Here is a 22,065-nt window from a genome sequence, read left to right on the forward strand (position 1 = left end):
TCCAGAGACTTAGTACAGCATCTGACACATCCATACTCATTAAGTGTGGTTGGTACAGCTGCTGTTGCCAATTCTCTAAGTGGAAAAACTAGATAAATTGAAACTCATTCAGTGTCCCAAAGAGGTTGCCCTGGACAAGCAGCAATTTCAAAGTTCTAATTTCTTTTACTTTCCTCTCAGAATAGCTCAGAAGGGATGGATAGGCTGTGAAAAATGTTCTCAGGCTGGTCAATTTGAGGTATTTCATTTCACAAAACTGTCTGGAAACTGCCAGCTCATTTCATTGATCAATGGCCACCCCAGTGTTGGAGTTTAAGTTATTACCATCCAAAACTGAAGCTGAATGAGCTCCTTAGGACAAGAAGCTGCTCAAGGCACTCAGGCTCCGTCAGAGACATGATGTGCTCCACTTTCAGGCTTCAGTCCGTCCTAGGAGTAATTTGCATTTGTGCCCAGACCCCTTTCTCTCACGCTGAATTTTCTCCACTGGCTTCTGGAGAGTTTATTGCAGCTGCCCCGGATGGCACCTTCCGCAAAGCTTTCAGTGCCTCCATTTGAAGCAATCTATCCTGTCTCACCCTCAATGCCCCTTCCTCTTAGAGTATAAGCCGATCCAAGCAGACACTGTGTCAATCAGCTTATCAATCAAACATACATCAAGTACCTGCCAGTACACTGCCAGGGACCTCACCACAGGAAAATATAAAGAAAGCACGTTCTTTGATCTCAAAGCTTAAATAACTAATAATACGGGTTAACGTGTGTTAACGGGCTGGCTCAGATAGTTAAGTGTCAAGATACTAACAGGAAGGAGAAGTCACTTCTGGGTTCATGAATCCCACAGACAATGGTAACCAATCCCCACCCCAACCCCATTCCTCTGACACAGCAAGGGCAGAACCCCGAACAAAGCGGGTGCCTAATCAATGCTGAAGAATGAATGCTAACACGTTTTGTTTTATTTTGTTTCTAGAATACAGAGAGTTTATCCAAAGTCCAGTACAGACTGGCCAAACTGCTCTCTACAGTGTGAACAGAAGAAAGCCTGCGCAAAAGGCAGAGTTGTTATAAAACCACTTCAGTTCTCTCGGCATTACAAGCCGTCGGGCCAGCAGACAAATGTGCCGTTATAATCCTGAGCCTGCAATTGCTGGGATCAACATATATATCTGTGTCACCATTAAAAACAAAAAAAAACAAAAAAAAAAAACCTGCATTTGCTGCCCCTCATGTCTTACAACAGGTATAAAAAATTATAAATATTTACACCCTTGTTCCACACTGACATGGAAACTCAGGGATGTAGCCGCGAGGGAGGGGCCATCACATGGCCTGAACTAACACATGTATTTTTAACATGTTCTTCAGCTGTTGTGGGGTTTTTTCCAGAAACTCTTTTCCTCCTTGTAAGCAAAAGTTTAGATGCTGATTCCTCACAAACGAAAGTGATTTATCATATAACACAGCAGAAATATAAGTTTGTGGGGTGTAGGTCATAGGATGGGGTTAGATTCCCAACCTTATTACCTACGAGCCATAAATCCTGGGCAAGTTATTTAACCTCTGAGTTTCTGTGCCTTCACCTGAAAAACAAGAATAAGACATTTCTTTTACCCAGATTCAAAATAGTGTAAGGAAAGCATGCAATGGTACCTAAAAATGCTAAATAAATTACTGTATGTCTATTACCATTACTCTGTTGAACAAAAGTAGTTCAACTCTCTCCTCTCCAGCTTCTTCTTCCATAATGGGTGAAACTCCCAGCTAAGCCACACAGGACTCCAAGCTCAAGAGACACCCCCAATAATCAACAAAGCTCCAAATTCTCTTGGCTCTATCTCATTTGGCCTTCTTAAGAGGAAAGAGATAAAACACAATTTCAGGTATTAAGAAACTGGAAGAAACTCAACAATATAACTTCCCCCAGTGCTCCATGAATCCCTGCTCTCTTAGAAACTTCCCAAAGTTTGCACCTGCAGAGGTGTTGAGTTACACTCACTCACCTCTGACCTAGGGTTCTCCCTGTGGCCTCTTTGCAAGTGATTCTACACAAAACAGAAATCATCTTTCAGAGGTTATATTTTCCCATTGATTCTTGGTCATCAAGACCAACTGCACAAAAATCGATAGAACCCCTCAAGAGAAAGGGAGGAGTCAGATCACTTCTATTCCTCAGCATCAAGTCACCCTAACACCAAGATGTGTCATCTCTCTAATTTTCTCAATTCCAAAAGCTCTTGTGGGGTTTGACACGGAGAGGTAGGAAAAGTAAGCGTGTTATGTTGCAAGTCACATGGACACTACTGGCAGGGCCCAAAATGTGGAGGCGCACACACGTGAAATAAGTGTTTTCTTCTCATTTGTGCCTTGGACCAGCTCTCTGGGCTGCTATCTCAGGGCCAGACCTATACCAGGTCCAGTGAGAGACCGAGTCCATGGTCTAGAGACAGAACTTGGACAAAGTTCTGGGAGGCCCAGGGAAAGCAAGGCCAATGCAGCCAATGTGGCCAAGGTTCTGATGAACCGTAAAAGAGAAGAAATCACACTTTCCTCTGACTCATGCAAAAACTATTTACTCTCAAACCTTCTAACCATTCGTGCTCTGAAAATGTGGTGCAACTGGACTCCCCGAGAGCCTCCCTGCTCCCACGGCCTCCCCAGTGGTCCCGTGCCGAGCTGACACGGAAATCAGATCAAAAGCGAACCTGGGGTAGTGGCACTCTGCCCTAACTGTTGACAGATGGAGACTGGAAGCTATGTGAATGCTCTCTCTTGTGTCAGCACTATAAAAATGTCGGACTGACCCATGAAAGATGGAGAAGGAAGCTCTGGCAGCCATTAGGAGCCATGCCTGACTCCAAGCAATAACTCATTCATGGTTTTATGAAAATGATTTTATTGCAGTGGATTACTTTTTCCCCCCTCTGCAAAAATTACTGCTTATCAGCGTCACAGAAATCAAGCTAAAAACTCCCCACCTTTTCTCTCTCCTAATACAATCCCTCCCTCTGGCCAGGAACTTAATAAAATGGAACATTTCATTATTCCGGTTTGCATACCTCTTTTGAAGCTGAAACTGTCATCGCAAGCGAGCACTCTGAAGTGGCCGGTAGTAGGGTAATTTGATTGCCTCTTGCGTTTGCTCAGACACATCTAAATGCCTGAGGAGCCACTCTGTGTCCAGGCCTCTAGCCGGCTGGATTTGGGAGTTGCTATGCTAAGGGAATCATTCAAAAGCAGTGCTTTCCAATTCCTTCAAAGTACAGTTTAGACACGGCTTTTTCATGAGCTATTAACTGCCTGTCAGATGCCTTAAGAGGGGAAAACAAAACCAGGTGTATTGAAAATTCATATATTCACAAAGAGCTCAGTCCTCTTTGTCTCTTAAGGCCTATGATTCCCATCAGTCAGCCTGGGCAATAGGAATAGCAAATAGAGGCAATTGCCTCCCACAGCAGAGTCTTCCAAGTAAACCTTCTATTGTATTCAGAAAACAGAGCCTTTTGGATGAGCACACCCAATTGCGATCCTCAGTTAGTACCCTGTGTGGAGTGTGAGGTCTTGGTAGATATGCAGACTCTCAGGCCCTACCCCAAACTCAGACAGACTCAAAATCTGCTTGGGTCCCAGATATCCTCCAGGTTATTTGTATGCGTAACAAAGTTTGAGAAGCACAGTTTATACCACGGAAGTAATATTTATTGGCTACTCTGGCTGACCAGCTTATTCAGCTAGTAACCAGTTAGTATTTCCTGCATAAGTCTCCATGTCACCTACTGCTGCAGTCACAACAACCAGTAAGGCCTTCAAAGAGTTCAGCATCTGGGAGTACACCATGCAGGAATAGTTGGTGTCCACAGGGCACTAAGCAGCTTAAGAAAGGACCCTCAAAAACCTAAAGACTTAAAGTGACAAGTATCAGACCCATTCTGTATGATATGGTCCCCTTTTAGGTCAACCAGACCCTCTGCCTGCAGCCTCTTAAGGTCTCCCACAATCCTGTCTACTTAATCCCAGAAACCTAAGCAAGCCTAGTGCTGACTCCAGCTCTTGGATTTTCAGAGAGCCTTGACCATGGCCCGTCCTAGAAGTCCAGCCTTCTGTAAGCTTCTCTAAAACACTCCCACCACACAATATTTGTTGTTAGCAAAATGAGACCCTTTAAACATAGCATGGGTCCCGTTTATACTTTGTGGCAGAGACATTTAGCACTTACTAGCTATGCATTCTCCGACATTTCTCAACTCAGTTGGAGTTAGGAGAGGCACTGTGACTACTATAATTATGGCCAACATGTTGCAAGCAGAAGTGATGTATGTCACTTCTGGGATGAAGCATATAAGAGCTTGTATGCAAAGCTTTTTCCCATGCTTTAGTAACCAAAATGGAGGACATGTGTTCCCAATGACCTACCTACATATGCAAGCAACCTACATCTCTTGGAAATGAGCTTCCTAGAGACCTAGAAGACCCACTGGTGAAATGTACATAAGGAAGAAATAAGTCTTTATTTGTTGTGCTTCTGAGATGTGGGGATTGTTTGTTACACAGCATAACCTAACCTACCCTGACTTACACATTTTTGCACCATTCTTTTTTTCCACATGAGTTTCACATTAGGTGAAAAACATGGCAAAAAGTGATGCAGCTTAGCAAGGACTTTCCCCCATGTTTTCTCAGGTAACTGTATTCATTCAATTTTTCTTAATGATAGGAAGTGGAATAGGACTTGCCTTCTGATGGTTTATATTATTGTTGATTTTTTTATTTAATTACTTCCAGTCCCATTCTTAAAGATAAAAAGTTGTTGGCTAGTAGACATGGTAAACAAATGAAGTCCCTATTCAAGTCGATGATCAGATCTGAAGTCGCAAATGGAAACAGTCATTTGAACAGGTCAATAGCCACATATTGGGAAATGGTTTTCTAGACTGGGTGACAGGCTGCGTGCCCCAGTGAAGACAATACTCTGGTTATCCCTTTTCTCATCAGCTGCATAGACATTGCACTAGAGTGGGAGGCTTCTCTTTTCCTAGTGATAACAACTCACCTTAGGTTTTCTCTATTTCCAATTAAATTGATCTAATATCGGTAAGGATAGCAAGTCAAATAGCTATTTAATGTTTCAGGAACATGCACAAGCCCATGTTGTGATTTCAAATACGTAACATGTAAATAATATTTAAAATGTCTGTTCCAGAATTATACTATCTGCCTGCCAAAATTATTTTTTGGAGAAATTAGCTTTTAATTTTTTGCTTTTAACTAGCATTTAAATTGAAGGGTGAAGTGGGGGAGTGAGTCATGTTCACAAGAGCTACTTTACTAAAATCACCGAGTATTAGCAATCTGGCTTAAAGGGACAAAAATCCAGTGTAATTCTGATTTAAGATGAAAATTCTGCCCTGAATTTACCTTGTTGTGTATGGTTATGGGAAAAACTCATATTGCTTAGTAGGTCAGAATGCCCAATGTTAGGAAAATCTTTTAGATGATGGATCATTTGAATTATAATACCCGGGTAAAGTTACATAATCTGAGCAGAGAAGTTCTGCTTCATCCATTGGTGACTCTTCAGGAGTCAGGCTCTGAAGAGATGTTTTTAGTATTTGCCTGTTTTCCTTCTTTGAAAAAAATATATTGTCAGGTGATAAAAAATATTAATAATAAGGCTATAGAAGTAAAGAAGAAAGGGCAAAATTATTCCGTTACAGAAAATGTGAAGACAAATCTTTTTTAAAAATATATGTTTTTATTGATTTCAGAGAGAGGAAAAGAGAGGGAGAGAAGAGAGAAACATCGATGAGAGAGAACCATCCTGCATGCCTCTTACTGGGATGGAGCCCACAACCCAGGCGTGTGCCCTGACCGGGGATTGAACCAGCCACCTCTCGGTGCATGAGACTATGCTCAACAAACTGAGCCACACCAGCCAGGGCAAGACAAATCTTATGGAAATAGAAACAGAAGAAAAAGAAAAGAGAAAAACAAGACAAAAGGAAAAGGGGGGAAAGTTCAAAGAAAGAAAAATACAGAGAGAGCCTGAGGAAGAAGAGATTATATATATATTCCCCTAAATATGCTGCCCTGTGGGCAGAGATTGTTTTCTATTTTGTACATCCCCCACTTCTTAAAACCTAGCTCAGTGCTGAAGACTCAGCTGGCCCTGGGCTGACAGGCAACATAAATTGAACTAATGATCTTTGTTCTATCCCTGGTACCATAAACTGGTTTCGTTGAGGCTAGGAAATTTTTGAATCATGAGTTTAACAACCGACACTGAACGAAGAATCCCACAGAAGAATCATGGTGCTAAATGGAACCCATCAGCCGGTTATACATAGCTTAGCACTTCCCTGGAGTTCTTTGCAGCTATAAAGGCCTGCATGGTGCAGAAAGGAAGAAGAAAAAGAAGAGGGAGAACTCCTTCCACAGCCTTCCCGACAGCTGGATATGACACTACCAGTGGAAATAAACTAAACGTAAGTGGAAAATAAAACCAGTGCATAGCTCTAACCAGGGTCAGTTAAAAGTCAAGGTTTGCCTTCTCAGCTGTTACTTCAGCGTAATCCAGAATGATGACTGGTGTCATGCTGCCCTATAAAATCTGCTTGCAGTGGGCTTGGACCAGAATTACACATCCTGTGAAAGTCCATATGGGTCTCAAGGTCACCCCTGAGACCCTTTCGGTCTACATCAACCCAGATGTGAGACTCAGCTCCTGTCCCTGGATAAATACATAGGTACATGACACAGAGAGCCACATTCATAATAAAGTCTGTGTAGTTTTATTTACTGTGTAGCTTCTTTTACTGAAGAATTCATGCAGATGGATGGCATTAGATAAAGTGAGCACAAACAACTTAAAGATAAATCCAGTCTACGTGATCAATTCTGCGTTGAAAACTCCATCACACTCTCTGTCCTGTTGTTCCTCTGCTCTTTTTTCTACTTCCCTTTCCTCTTGCTCCCAAGACAACAAATTCTCTCATCTTCTTAAGCACTCCTAATTTTTTCTGCCCTCTTCTTCCAGAAACTTCCCTGAGACCTATCTTTTCACCTCCAATTGACTCACCACATTATTTCATGAAGCAAATTCAGTTCTTTCCTGAAGAGATGAATTTAGGTGCCAATTATTTTATTATAACCCATGTATAAAGAACACTGGTCATATATAAAGAACACTGGACAGGGCACTTTAACTGAAAATATCTCCCTATTCATAGCCTTAGGGTCCTTAAGCACTGTGCATTCTAACATTTTGTAATCTTAAGTAGTCAAATATTCACTAAGTCTCCTGTTGGTGAGGACTTTTATATCAGTGTCTGTGCTGATATCTGTATTTGTATCTACATCTATAATCATGTATATATCATCAATTTGCCTGCCGACAGATTTCAAACCAGCAGCAAAATGCTGGAGGTGCCTGGAAGTTCAGGAAAAGGGAGAAAAAGAAAAAGGGAAGGGGGAGAGGGAGGCAGAGTAGAAGGAAGAGCCACCGCCACCAAAGAGCAATTTTCCTCTTTCACAGTCTCCCAAGGGCCAGTCCTGAATACAGTCCCTGCTGAATCCAGCAGAAAGTCCCTTGGCCCAGTCCACCCATCCTTGGCAGCTCTTCCTGAACCTTCCCTCTTTGCAACCCAGGTGGGTCAGGCAGCCCCAGGACAGGAAGCCCCACCAGCCACACAGTCTTCCCCCTGCCTGTCTGGGGACTCAGGCAGACAACCAACTGCTCCAGGAGAGGAAACAATTAGGGTGAGGAGCACCCCTCCCTCTCGGCCTCAGGCTGCCCAGCCAGCATGGTTAGCATAATTACAATATGTTCATCCAGCACCGGCATGAAAACTTGGGCGAGAGGGAAAAGTGTTAACACACGCAACCGGCCAAACAGTCGGGCTTTGTAATTAGTTCCTCTTCTAGAACTTTCCTGGGGTGCTCCGAGGAAACTCCAGGTTCTAGCACGAAAGGCCGCAGCAGAGACACTGTGTCCCTGCCTGAAAGGAGGGGCCTGAGTCCCTCCCTCCCAAAGTTAGCATTGGCCAGTTTGAAGTGGAAGGTGACATGGACACCAAGGAAACGTTCTTCACCTCTTGACTGGCCCTTCTGAACTGGCCTTAAAGGAGTCCCAACCTTTCTAGGCTTCCATTTCCTCATCACCAAAGAAGAGAAAATAATCGTACCTATAGTGAGAAGTAATCAGGTGACAGCTAGGAAACTTCTAAACAGCAAGAATGCTAAATAAATAGCAGGTGGCAATGACGGTCTAGAAAGTATTTGCCTGGACTTGAATCACCAAAGTCATCGAATATCTAAAGGCATGTTCCTGCCCTCTCAGTCCCAGAGTTTGTAACTTTCAGCATCTCCCTCCCACAATATTTCCCATACCCCACCACCATAGTTGCTCATTAACACGGTAATAATAGGCTTCTTCAGATTCTCTACAATGTTTCCTAACCGTTTTCCATCTTAGCATCCATAGAAAATGATATTGGTGATAACCTCTGGGGTAAACGGTTGCTCATGGCAACTCAGTTCTCATCTTGTCACTCCCAAAGGCTGATGTAATCAATAATCCCACATCTACCTAAAACATCTATGAGGCACTAACGTGTCCTTCCCTATTGCTGGGAAACTGCTCTGCATCACCAGTTTTCTGCTGGCAGTTGCATAGTTGGCTGGTTCTTTTGTTTTGTTTTTTAACAAACATAACTCCCTGTGATTTTGGAGCTGGTGGTGGTCCCAAGCAATTGCTCTCAACCTTGGCTATATATTAGAATCACTAGGGAAACGTTTAATAAACACCAACACCCAGGCATCACCCCGAGAAATTCTGATTTAATTGGTGTGGGTGGGGCCTGGTATTAGGTGAACCTGATGTACAGCCAAAGTTGAGAACCATTGCTCTAAAGTAGCCTTTCTCAAGCATTAAAACCCAATCAAAAAATCATCTGGGGACCTAGTTACAATGCAGAGCCTGATTCAACGGGTCTGAGATCCTGAATTTCTAGTCATCTCCCAGGAGAACCTTTGAGTAGGAGCACACCACACTTTGAGTAGCACGGGTCTAAAACAGTAGATCTCGGATCTGAGCGTGCTTCCTAATCCCCTGGAAAACCTTGCTGAAACAGACTGCTGCAGAGCTGCTGCTTCAGTCTAGGGTGGGCCTGATCATTTGCATTTCTAACACATTTCCAGATGGTGATGCTGCTGCTGGGCCTAGAGACCATATTTTTTTAAATCATTGGTCTAAAGCAGGGGTGGGGAAGATCTTAGACTTTAGGAAGAAATGAGCCCTACCTAGCAGACCAGAGAAATTCTGGTAATGCAAACTCTAGAATTCCCCAGAAAGAAAGCCAGAATAAGCCTAGCCCAGAGTGATGCACACAGGCAACCTTCTGAGGTGGTCCAAACTGAGAGCTTCCGATCACTGCCTGGAAAGGCCTAGATGCAGCCCTCCCCTAGGAGGCAGCTTCCTCTCTCCCTGTGCTGGGAAGACAGAGGAACTCTGCAGGCTATTTATTTCTAGTCATATTCTGACTTCTCTGGCGATTCAGGTCACTGGCTCTCAACAAAGTCTTCATGTTTTCCCTGAGAGCCAAAGGAGGCTCAGGCCAGCTTTGAGCACTGAGCACCCCTCTCCTTCCTAGCACCTGGGAGTCACTGCACTGGGCATCGAACACACAAGGGTCCCACCTCCTTTCATATTCCCATGATTTGCAACATGAAAGAAAAGAATGGAGCCAGGGCAAGTGAAGAGGAAAGAGGCTGGAAAAACAATGCACCCAAAGTGCCTTGGAGATGGCGCTCAGTGGCTATCAGTTTGCCAGCACTCATTTAATGGGCTGCCGCTAATTGACCGGAGCGACTGCCCCCTAGCCAGTTTTCATCATTGGATCTGGACAGCTCCCAGGTAACAAGCTCCAACTGGGAGGGCTCGATCGCTATCAGCCAGAGGGAGGCCTTCAGCAAGGTAAAGCTGCCGGACTAGCAGCAGCGCGTGTGTGATCCATGTGAGAAACTTCCAGCTCCAGGATGCCCCAGAAGGAAAGCCTGTTAACGCTGCAACCGAAGAGCCAGAACAGATCAGGAGGAGCACTGGGGCTTCATCACATGATAATCATTCGATGGGACGTCCTGCCCAGCCCCAGGCGAGCTCACCAGGATTAGCGCGGCTCTGTGTTTGCTGGCAACCTTAACGCGCATCACAGGACCCACTGACAGCAGGAATTCAGTTGTGTGAATAACTACAGAGTAATTAACAGGGTCAAAGCAGGGTCTGGTTTCAGAGAAACTACATCACATTCCAGACCCCCAGGAGCTGGGCCCAGCTGCCTTGTTCCTCTTGGTTGTGGCAGTCAGGCAATCCTGACTCCACAGATGGAGTGCCCTTCATCTGTGGGCACCAGGCTACCATTCGGCCCTCACATTTCCATTCAGTAGACCCTTGAGTCTGTAATCACAATGCAAAAATCCCTAACAACCAACAAGAAGAGGGACATGACCTGGTATTTTGGGTAAACTTAGGATGACTTCAGTCACATGGAAATTTATTCAAATACAGGCTTCAGTACTTAACTAATTTTTATCTGTAGTAAACAGCCTAACCATTCTGAATCTCAGTTTTTCATCTGTGAAATGGTAGCAAAAACACCTACTGGTGATGTTGTATGAATTTTTTTAAAAACACGTATAAATGACCTGAAGCACCATGGACACCATATGTTATTGTGATTATAGCTTTCAGCTATTTTTATTAATAGCATTACTATTCTTGGTTCCAACCTTTCTCCCCAACTCCCATCAAGGCTTTATAATATTCTTGAATAGAGCTGCCAAAGAGGTTATTCTGTTGAATAAGACCTGTAGCCACAAATGATAAGTTCCAAAGAGAAATATAGATTTCAACATAGAAATCTAGAATTCAATGACTCGAAAAGTAAACTTCTCAATTCAGTTCCATCACCAGCAATTATTGAGTCTTTCTTTGCTTAAGCTGGTTTGGGAGTTTAAAGGACCATCTGCAACTGAACTGTCTCAATTGGGAGTTCATATGCAGAGAACTCTGCCTTTTTAGCCCCCAAAGTAGGAACAACAGTAAAAGAGGAGTTTGCCTAAAGTGAGAGCAGGATTCTGTGTCTTCTAGTCTCTCTGACCTTCTCCAGCACAAGAACCTTGGGCTGAAAACAACTTTCCCACTTGATAAATGTGGCAAATTCCGCTAGGATTCACTAGAACCAATCAACTAGCAAGGTCTCTTGAATGAGGAGCTGTGAATGGGGTATGAAAATCAGTCCCCAAGAACCTAGGGGGAAAAAAATCACAGATGTGACTGAGCTAAAGAAAACTACAGGGCTGAAAATCCCAGGCACATACAGATGTGGTTCAAGTTCTATAGGTGGGAGGTCTGACTGGCAGCACATGCCCATAGGCATGATGAAATGGAGTTTGGGAATCATTTTCAGATGATTTGTGCTGGGTGGAGTGGTATGGCATGAACAGAGTATTGAGAGAGAGAAACCAAGCAGAGAGACCAATAGGAGGTAACTGAAAGGGAAAACACCCCCTAAGGTAAATCACTGTGCACATGAACATTTTGGGCTGATGTTCTTAATAGTTGGAACCCCCTTGGCAGTGATGGAATGGAGCGCACAATATGGATGTGAGAGGCTCAGTACACAAAGAAAAGATGAAAATTGGAATCCAATAGACATCTAGGACATTTAGCCCTGAATACTTTTTTTCCACAGAGCCTTCAGTCAGCAGGATAACCCGGTGAGGTCCAGCTGAGCTTTGCTCATGTGTTTCCATATTAGATGGACATCTCTATCTTAGAAAGACAAGCTATCTAGCTTGCAGAGTTAACAAGTGAAAGTATGGATAATGTTTATGCATTGGTTATCTGAAATTCAAATTTAACTGGGTGTTCTATATTGTATCTGGCAACTGAGAAATCCCCCTCTAGAATTTAAGAGTTAATTTCATTCTATCAAAGAGCCTTTTCTCCAAGTCACAGGTGAATCCCATCCTCCTTCTATAGTCCTTAAGTACCAATATCAACCATCAGTATCCATATTAATGCTCCTCCTTCCTTTCCTAGATGCAAACCAGATGCAAAATAGGAGGGAAGAGAATATCCTTCGTCCAGTAGCAAAAACAGATACAAATATCTAACAACGAAAATATGCAAGACCTATATGAAGAAAACTTGAAAGCTCTATTGAATAACAAAAAAGACACATTTGAGTAAATAAACTAAACTTTGTTCTTAAACAAGAAGAAACTAGACACCTCAGGCCCTACACCTGGAGAAATCAGCTTTCTTGGCAATTCATCGGCTTACCCTTGGATACAGTTATTGGAAAGATATTTTCATGGGTAGAATGATATTTATAGATTGTTACCTATTCTAATATCACAGCCAATGATAGTCCCTGTATTGCTAAAGCTTGCGCCTGGACAAACAGAAAGCAGCAGGGAAAAGGCAATGCCATAAGCCAATTAAGCATTTCTTCCTCTTGGCCCCTGCCTGCTGTGCCAAAGGAACCTTTACGGCTGGCAGCGAGGCTGCTTAACCTGGGCAGGAAAAGGAAGGCTAGACTCCAGCCAAGTCAGGGATTTATGGCCATTTGGGGATCTCTGGTGCCATGTGAATAAATTTTCACTTGAAACAAGTTTAAAAAAAAAAACTAAAAAAACACCTTGTTATTTATCTACTGCTCTTGCTTCCCAGGAAAAGCAAATCCATGCCCTAGTTTACCTCAATCTATAGCATCAGAGAAAGCTACTTTCTCTCATTTGCCTTGCATGTCAATTTAGGGTTCGTGGCATGTTCACTATAAATGAAACCATCAATAACTAGCTCCTCTGTGAGCCCATAGGTTCTGAGACCAGTGCCTGTGCCCTTGTCCAACTGCATGCACTCACACACACACACACACACACACACACACACACACACACACACACACCACATATGCATCCAAGCTTCTGGATCTTCCATCACCTGTGGAGGGGTCTCTGACTGCAGCAACGAAAAGTGTACAAAAGACCAGGAGTGGCATGTCCTTCTTTCCTGAATGATCCCTTACCACTCTCATCTTTGCTGCAATCACTCTCTCAGCCAGCTCCTAGTACAGACCCCATTCCCTCCTACTTGACCTTGACATCATTCAGGAGTGTCAACAGCCTCCTCCTTGAAATGTATCTTCCCCTTGCATCCACTACAGTCTTCTCATTTTTTCCCCCACTTCTCTCTTTCTCTTCTCTGCATGCCCCTTGTTATAGTTCTTCCAGAATATACAAAAATCAATAGCTTCCCTAGATGCAAATCAGATGCAAAATAGGATGGAAGAAAAATTTTCTTTGTCTGATAACAAAAACAAATATAAATATCTAATGAACTAAAGAAATGTGCAAGACCTACATGAAGAAAACTTGAAAATTCTATTGAATAACAACAAAGAACATTTGAGAACATAAAATAAACTTTGTTCTTAAGCAGGAAGACTCACTATTATAAGAATGGCAGTTCTGATTTCTCTAGTGAATTTAATTTAATTCCAATTGCAAAAAATTCCCATAGAATTTTTTTTAATTTGATAAAATAACATTAAAATTTATCTAGAAAAATAAAATTCTAAATAGGAAGGGTAATTGAGGATAACTTATTCTTACCAGATATTAAAGTGTATTACAAAGCTAGTTATTAAAACAGTATAATATTAATGCCTGAAAGGCAGGCAGATGATTGGAACAGAACAAAGACTCCAGAAACAAACCCAAATGTATGTGGGAATTTAGAGTATGGTAAAGAAGGCATTCCAATTTTTAAAAATTATAAAAAAATAAAAGGAACAAAGGACATGGATAGGGAGTTTGACAAATTCACAAATAGCCAATAAATATATAAAAAGATAAACAGCTCCTCTCGTATTTAATAAATGCAGATTATAACAATAAGATGTAATTTATCTCTGAAAATAAACAATTTAAAACTTTGAAGATAAATAGCATTTATAATGCAACAAGGAAAAAGCACACTTGTACTTTTTGTGGCTGGGTATATAAATTAATACAACAATTTTGAAGGACAATTTAGTAATGTTTATTAAATTTTTCAATGTACTTATCCACAGACCTAGCAATTCCATGTCTAAAAATCTGTCTTATGAATAAATAGCATTTACATCATTACACAAATGTGTATATATACAAAAGCCCCACTGGAACACAATGAACTACCTCAATATTTTACCAGAGCCTAGGAAATGTATGGTGTCATATCATGGAATACCATACAACCGACAATAAGAATGAGTGGTTTTAAATCCACAGACGTGGATTATTATATTATATATATTATATATATAATGTACCACATTGTATAAATATAATATATTATATTGTGTGTGTGTATATATATATATAATAATGTGTAAAACACAAGTTACAGAGAATTTTGCACAATAGGGCCCCATTTGTGTACAATATTAAATGTGGAAACATATGCGTAGAGAGAGGGAGAGAAAATGTTGATATATATACCCAAGAAACCATCCAGGAAGCTCTGGGAAATGGAACACAGGATGCTAAAAGGGAAAGTTTTGCCTTATGTCTTCTATATAGTTTCAATTTTTTCTTTTTTCACTGCAAGTATGTAGTACTCCTTTGATTAAAAGAAAAAAATAGCATCATTCTCATTAAGTAGATATTCTCTGAGGTCCTGACTGTGGATGTCTCAAGTACAACTCAGCCCAACACCAGTAGTATCAGACTGATGACAGAAAAATAGAATTTTGCCATACTTTTTTTTTAAAAAATTTCTTGTCGTTTTTTCATCCTTTCCCGAGGACATCCTTAGAGGGAGAGAGAGAGAGCATCTATGTGAGAGAAGCGTCAGCTGGTTGCCTCCTGTACCCCCACGCCGCGGCTGGGGATCAAGCCTGAAAGCCGGGTGCGTGCCTGCCCAGGAGCCACCCTGGCAGCCTCCCGGCACAGGACCAGGCTCCGCCCACTGAGCCACTGCCGCAGGGCAAGTGCTGCCAGTCTCGAACTGAAAGGGACTTGGATGCCATCTAGTTCAATCCTTCACTTTCTATGTCAGGAAATATTAATTATTTCCCACAGCAAATTCAACGCGGAGAGGGGTGCTAGAATACTTTCCCAAATTCTCTGTCCTTATTTCAGGTCCTTAATGGTACCCCATCGCCCAAATCTGTCACAGTAGAACACGAGTAGTTCCACTGACAGGACAGGGCCCTTCACGGTGGCCGCTGGCTCCCACCGGCCCCATCTCTCTTCCCAGCTTTCCCCACATCACAATAGTAGCTTTGATGTGGATGTTTCTTTTCCCAGGACATTCCAGACTGCTTAACACCTCCTTGCCTGTGCTGCTGTAGTTCCTTCCATCTCAAGCATCCTCTACTTTGACTGCACCTTGGAATCATCTGAAGAGACTTAAAAGTTTCCAAAAACTAGGTCACACCCAGACCTAGGTGGGTGCTTGAAACATCAGGGGGATCATTCTACAAAGTATATGATTTCTAACCACTATGCTGTATATCAGAAACTAATAGAGAATAATATTGAATGTAAACTGTAATTGAAAAATGGAAAAAAAATAAATTTTTGAAAAAAAAAGAATCTTTGGGGGTGAGTGGCAAGCCCAGGAGATTTGTTAGCTACCCAGGTGACTCCTATATGCAGCCAGGCTTGAGTATCTCCCTCCACCCTCCTTCCTTGCCAGGTAATGCCTATTAGTCCTTAAAGACCCTCTCTAGGATCAGACCCTGACCCCATCTACCCTGTAAATTTCTGTACTATTGGCCTTTCCACATGGAATTGAGAATAATCTCTCTTGTCTGTAAGCTCCTGGGAGACAATAGCAGTACCTTACTCTTCTTGGAACTGCTGGTGTTTGTCGCAGGTGACACGTAGTAAATGCCCGATAAACATTTGTGGAACTGAATTCCCTTCATCACAGCCAACATGAAATCAGTCCATCTTCACATGGTCTCTCATATCAGCCCCCCCTTTCTAAACCCACTGTCACTTCATCGTCTCTACCTGGACTCTAACCCTAACCTTCTAATTAGGCTTTCATGTTCCATTATCTCTCCTCTCTATTCAGCCTTTCCCACCATCTTCCTATATCCTACAGATCATATCAATTCTGCTAAAACTAATACAAGTTTAGTATCAAGTCCAAATCCATCACCAGGTCCTCAAAATCTGGCCAGAATCCTTTTCTTTTAACTAAATTATCTAAACATTGGAAATTAGGAAAGAAGATTACCGCATGCCTTTTCAAAGTCATCATAGGACATTGTGAAAAAAGCCTACTTTGGGGCTATCGAATGCTCTAGAGAAATGGAAATTTTGTCTGACTTACTATTTAACATTGAACCTGGCCCAGATTCTATAAATTGGGTGAACTTGTATAAAATTGGCAAGCTACAAATAATTTTCTGTCCAATATAATTGCAAACGCATTATGTCTGGTAGAAAGAATAGCTCCACAGGTTATGACCTTATTGTTCCCTGAAACATTAACCAGATTCATATCTAACTGTGCAGCCTTCTTTTAGCATTTCTTCTTTTGTTGATTACATATGCTTTGGTCTCTCAGATTCTTCTATGAACTAGCTTCCCACTCTGTTGGTTCTCTAATTAACGAGTTAAATAAATCTTGGACATGGGCTCATCATGTATTTGTATGAGAATTTATTTTTAAACTTAAAAAGAAATTTTACTTTGGCATCTCATAGCAGAAGTCCAACCACACTGCATACTTGATGGTGCACCTTTATGCCTAGAGGTCTTTGCTCTTGTCATTTACACTAACTAAAACTTCTCACCTTGACCCAATACCTTTCAAAATCTTATCTTTCAAGGCTCTTTTCACAGGGCTCCTCTCTGCGAAGGCTTTCCAGAACTCATCGAATTCACTCTGTTCTTCTGGTTTCTCACCTCGGTTGTCTCTAATCCTGTTGTGGCAGCTCCTGCTCTGCGTTCTACCCCTCAGTTGCATGTCTTCCTCCTGCCACAGCATCCAGCTCAATGCCTGACCAATAAATGTCCACTGACTATTTGTTTAATTGGGAATCATCAGTCTTAAACAGCCCACTATTTCAACACTCAGCCTCGGCCAGAATCTAAGCAGTCCAATAGATGATGGCTGGGGTGTTTCCAAACTTTTTCAAAAAACCACAGAAGATTGAAATTGAACAGGCATTTATGGGGCACCTTCTAGGTGCCAAAAGCAAAGATGAATAAGACATGGAATTAGGTTATCCTCTCAGGAGTCACCAAACTTGCTTTCCAAGCCTTCTGTGCTCTGTTTAAAAAGAAACATTAAATCCTAGATGAGTTACTGAGGGCTGAACAGGCTGAGTTCCCCAAGTGTTTTCCTTGGCCTACGGTGTCTTCCTGAGGTGGAGGCACTGGTGGCCACGAGGGTTCTCAGCCAGCTGTGGCTTCCAACCTCCTTGGAGTGGTTTGGCTCATGGTGGAAGGTAGCAGTTGCCCAGTAGGGGCCTTGTTGGGACCCTGGGAACAGGATATGGGCTAAGCCCAGCCTCAGCCTGAGGCTTCCTTCTGTGGGATTCTTTAGTAGCCATCTCTTTCCAGAGATCTCCTTACGCCACAAGCCCATAAGCCTGACTCCAAGTTTGCCTCAACTGTGCCGAAAGGTACAACTCTAGAGTTTAAACACTATCCAACTGCATCAAAGGATGCGTTGGAGACTTCCCAATGTCCCACCAACATTGCAAAACAGCTCTCCACTTGCTGCTCCAGGCTTCAAAGGGATATTATGTTTTAATGAGCTGCTGTATAATTAATCAGCCTTTACCCCTCCCAGCCGACATTACTAACGGAAATAAGCAAACACCCAGAATTTGCTATTTCCCTTCCCAATGCCAACAGTGAGGAAATGTTCCCATGTAAATCAAGGCTGGGTGTGGATGGGTTCTGGGCTCCAATAAGTCTGCTCTCCAACCTCATAACTCAGACTCACTGCTGAGACCTTGGCTCCTCCAGGGGATGTCAGAGGTCACGAACCCTACCCTCAGCCATCTGTGTCCACTGTCCAGAAGGCGTGGCTCTTGGTACCATCCACCTAGACAGGCTGAGGACATTTAATCCAGCCAAATTCCCAGGACCAAGCCACATAACCAACTAGGGCCACAGGAAACCAGGGGATTTCAGTCTCAGCTCTGCCATGGCTATTCTGCCTTGAGCAAGCTATTCACCTCTCTGGGACTCAGTTTCTTCATAATAATATGGAGTGAAACAGCCTAAGTTATAACCTGACCCCATCATTTACTGGTGGTGTGACATGAGCAAGTGCCTTAACCTCTCTAAGTCTCAGATGCCTTATCTGATGATAGTACCTACCTCCTAGTGTTACTGTGAACATTAAATGACATAAGTCATGTACTTCATAGCAAGTATATAACAAACACTCTTTCATATCAGTTGCTAATATTATCATTATTATTATTAGTGTAACTACTTTTACTACACGTCAGACAGCGTGCTAAATGCCCTAAAGATATTATCTTGCTTAATCCTGGCAATAACACTATGAAATCATATCTATTCTTATTATCTCCATTTTACAGGTAAGAAAACTGAGACTCAGAGACAGGAAGTAACTTAGTCAAGGTTATATAACTAGTAATAGTAGGTCTGGGATATTAAAAATCTATACAACTGCAGAACCACCCTAAGGATTTGAGATGACTTAACTAAAGTGCTAAGACTGGCACATCAAACTCTCGGTAAATGTAATAATTATTAAGAAAGAAACACAAATGCTAAGAAACAAGGCAGAATGCACTTCTAATCCCTGTTCCTGACTCACCTGTGCAGCTCAGGCCCAGTTCGAGTTAAGACTCTTCACTCCGTAAGGGGGAAAGACCCCACACTTAATGAGCAGGAGGCTCTGGTGGCAAAATGTGGGCAGAGATCTTTTCCACCTGAGACTGTGATGGGACCCAGGTGTCCTTTATCCTCCAAACTTCTGGGGTCCCTTTTTTCTCTTAATACCAAAAAAGTACAAGTGCATTCCACCCCACATAATTTGAAAAATCCAGAGCCCACCTTAATGTATGTACAGGCAGGAGAAAGCTGAGGCCCTGAATTCGCCTGCTGGGCCGGATTCTGATCCCTACTCACCACTGCGGCCCCGGGGCTGACCCCTGCTCCCCACACTCCTCCGCGTGTGGATATAGGCCCTGCCTTGGTCTCCAGGCACCGCCAACATGGAGACCTTCTATGTGACAAACTTTACCAAAGGTTTGGGAATTCACACAACTTGACAAAGGAAACAAGTTAAAACTGTCCTGGTGGGTTGTCCCCAGCACTTGGAATTTCCAACTACTACTGCTCTCTTCACACTTTGGCCAGCAGTCATTTTTCTCGGGTCCCTTCTCTCTCTTTGTATTAAAACCAGCCCTTGTCCCTTCTTCTCTGAGTTCTGCTCCCATTTACCAGCTCATCTGCCCAAAACTCAGAATACCGGTTAGTTTTCTTTTTATGTGAAATATCTTCCACCTACAAGAGCAAACTTGAAAGTAGGACCTGCTCGGTGGTGCTGGTTCATGAACTTTGGTTCCCAGTCCATAACACGGGAAGTACAGATGTTAAGGTTTTATAGCAGCTTAATGGAGACATTTTATGTCTGCTGAACCTAATAGTAAAAGAAAAATGGGACTTGTGCTTTGTGTGTCTTTTTCACGTCATGTTTTTAACAGTACATTTTATTATATTTTGCAGAAGTACTGGTCCACAATGGATTGGAATTTTAAAAGTGGGTCTTTCACCACAGAACATTTGAGAAGCTCTGATCCAGACTGGTCCAAGAGGTCTACCTTATGAAGACAAAATATCCCATTTCTGAATATTCCCAAAGGAAAAGGCATTTTCCCACTCTGAGGAATTCTGCTTTTCTCCTGGGGCACCTGGATTAACTCATAAATTTTTTTTCACCCATATCAGCCACACACACAAAAAAAAAATCAAAACATGACTTGCCAGTCATTGCAGCTGATGGGGCAAGAGAAGAATGTAATGATAACAAAAATGCCCATTTGTGCCCCCCATTAGTGTTCATACATCACATTCCCATGCGCGATTTCTTTTGCTCTACATGACATCACAACCCAGGGGCACTGGTATGCTTCCTACTTTATGGGTGAGGAAACCAAGGCATTGAGAAGTAAAGTGCCTTGCCCAAGACGCTTAACCCAAAATATGAGACCAGGATTCGAAACCAGGTACTTTGATTCCAGACTCCATGTCCCACCGCGGTATCAAAATATGATAAAAATCACTGGACAACTTATTCAGATGAATGGTTTATGGCGCTTGAATAGATACCCAAATCCATGCTGTCCTTGCCAGGCATCTTGAACTAAAACTGGCCTCCACATTTCTAGCTAGGTAATAAAAGAAGCTGTTTTTAATTCTCTTTTTGTGTTGCTACACCCAGACATACACCTCTCCCTCTCACCTTTGCTCTGGCCCAGCTCTGCTTTCTGGTCTTACTTGCCTAGCTGCTACCTTCTTGACTCAGAAGAAAAACGGTCAGGGGTTGCCAGGGACCAATTTTAAAAACAAAATGCAAAGCTCAGCAGGGAGCCTTGAGCTTTCCCTATGGGATCCCTGCCTTGAACCCAGTCATCTAATATGTGCTGTTTTCTAATAAGGCAAACACTCTAGGTTGACATTAAATGCCTTCATGGGGCATAAACACATACTGACAAAACAGAAGGCCCAAACAAGTGTGAGGCATGAGCTGAAAAACAATTAAGGTTATAATCTGATTAAACTATTGCCCAAAAGAAAACCAGAGGAATTTTTTAGAATTCTATTTCTGTGATTTTTATTTCCTCCATTTTTATAGCACATAAGTAATTAAAATTATGCCCATAATACATTTGGCTTCATTCGGCAGGCATAGTGTAGAATATTACGTTTGGTAATTTACATATACCAGAAACATAATACATTAGATGATCCAGAAAGCTAAGAGCAACAGGCCAACATGGACTAATCTCTTATGCAACGTCTGCAGTAGCCGATTGCAAGAGCATAAAGAGAGCTTGGATTTTCCTAGGAACCATTTTCTTGCAAATGAAACATTTAATTACGGAGCTGAGGCCATAAATAGACTGTTACAGTAGGAGGGGAGGGTGGATGCAGCTATATTGCTGGATTAGCAGGGGAATGTCTTACAAGGAATTCATCAATGCCATAGATAATTAATTACAGCTCACCTTCTCCCCACATAGCCATGCCTTTATCAGCCAGCGTTGGGGAAACAGCAGATGGCCGACCAAATACAGAATGCAATTTTCTGTTGACTCATTACTTACAGAATCATGGATTAGGTATGAGACCCCTGCAAGGTCACCTAGGCCGTTCCCCTGTGTCCAAAACAATCTGCACCAATACTGTCTTGGTCACACGAGCACCTATCTCTGTATTCAGAAAGTGTCTCCAGAGAAAGGAATGTATGTCGCTGTGTGCACAAGTGTCGGATTCCAGGGGCTTTGAGGCTTTCCATTGGAAAATGTTTCCTGAAGACTAAATCTCTCAGGGCCTTTTCCTCAATATGTGGACAGGTGTCCCAAGTGGTGCTGAAGGTCTCAGATCTGCTTGGCCTTTGGGTTTCTGCTGGGATGTGGTGCTGTAGGTGCTCAGGGCCCCTTACTCTCTCTGCCGGACACCAGCTAACTGGACAACGAGGATTCTTCTTCCCAGGGGACTGTTAGAAAAGACTCGAAAGACAACTGAAAAGTTTCAAAAGGCTTCACGACTATTTTAAGGTTGTTTACTTAAGATGAAAGTATTTGAAAGGTCACCACTTTATTTTTATCTATATCTATCAGGGTTGCTCGGTTACACCACAGTCAATTGTACAGGGAAAATGAGGTTTCTCTATTCCCCAAAGGCTCTGCTCTTCCTCCCGGGCCCCTGCCTAGTTGGGTAGCTGCAAAGACTTAAGACTTCAGAAATAAGAAAATTATAGTTCCAACCCTTAGGAAATGTCCCCTTAGA

This window comes from Miniopterus natalensis, chromosome 13 (assembly GCF_054644295.1).
Source record: "Miniopterus natalensis isolate mMinNat1 chromosome 13, mMinNat1.hap1, whole genome shotgun sequence".
In the NCBI taxonomy this organism is placed as follows: domain Eukaryota; kingdom Metazoa; phylum Chordata; class Mammalia; order Chiroptera; family Miniopteridae; genus Miniopterus; species Miniopterus natalensis.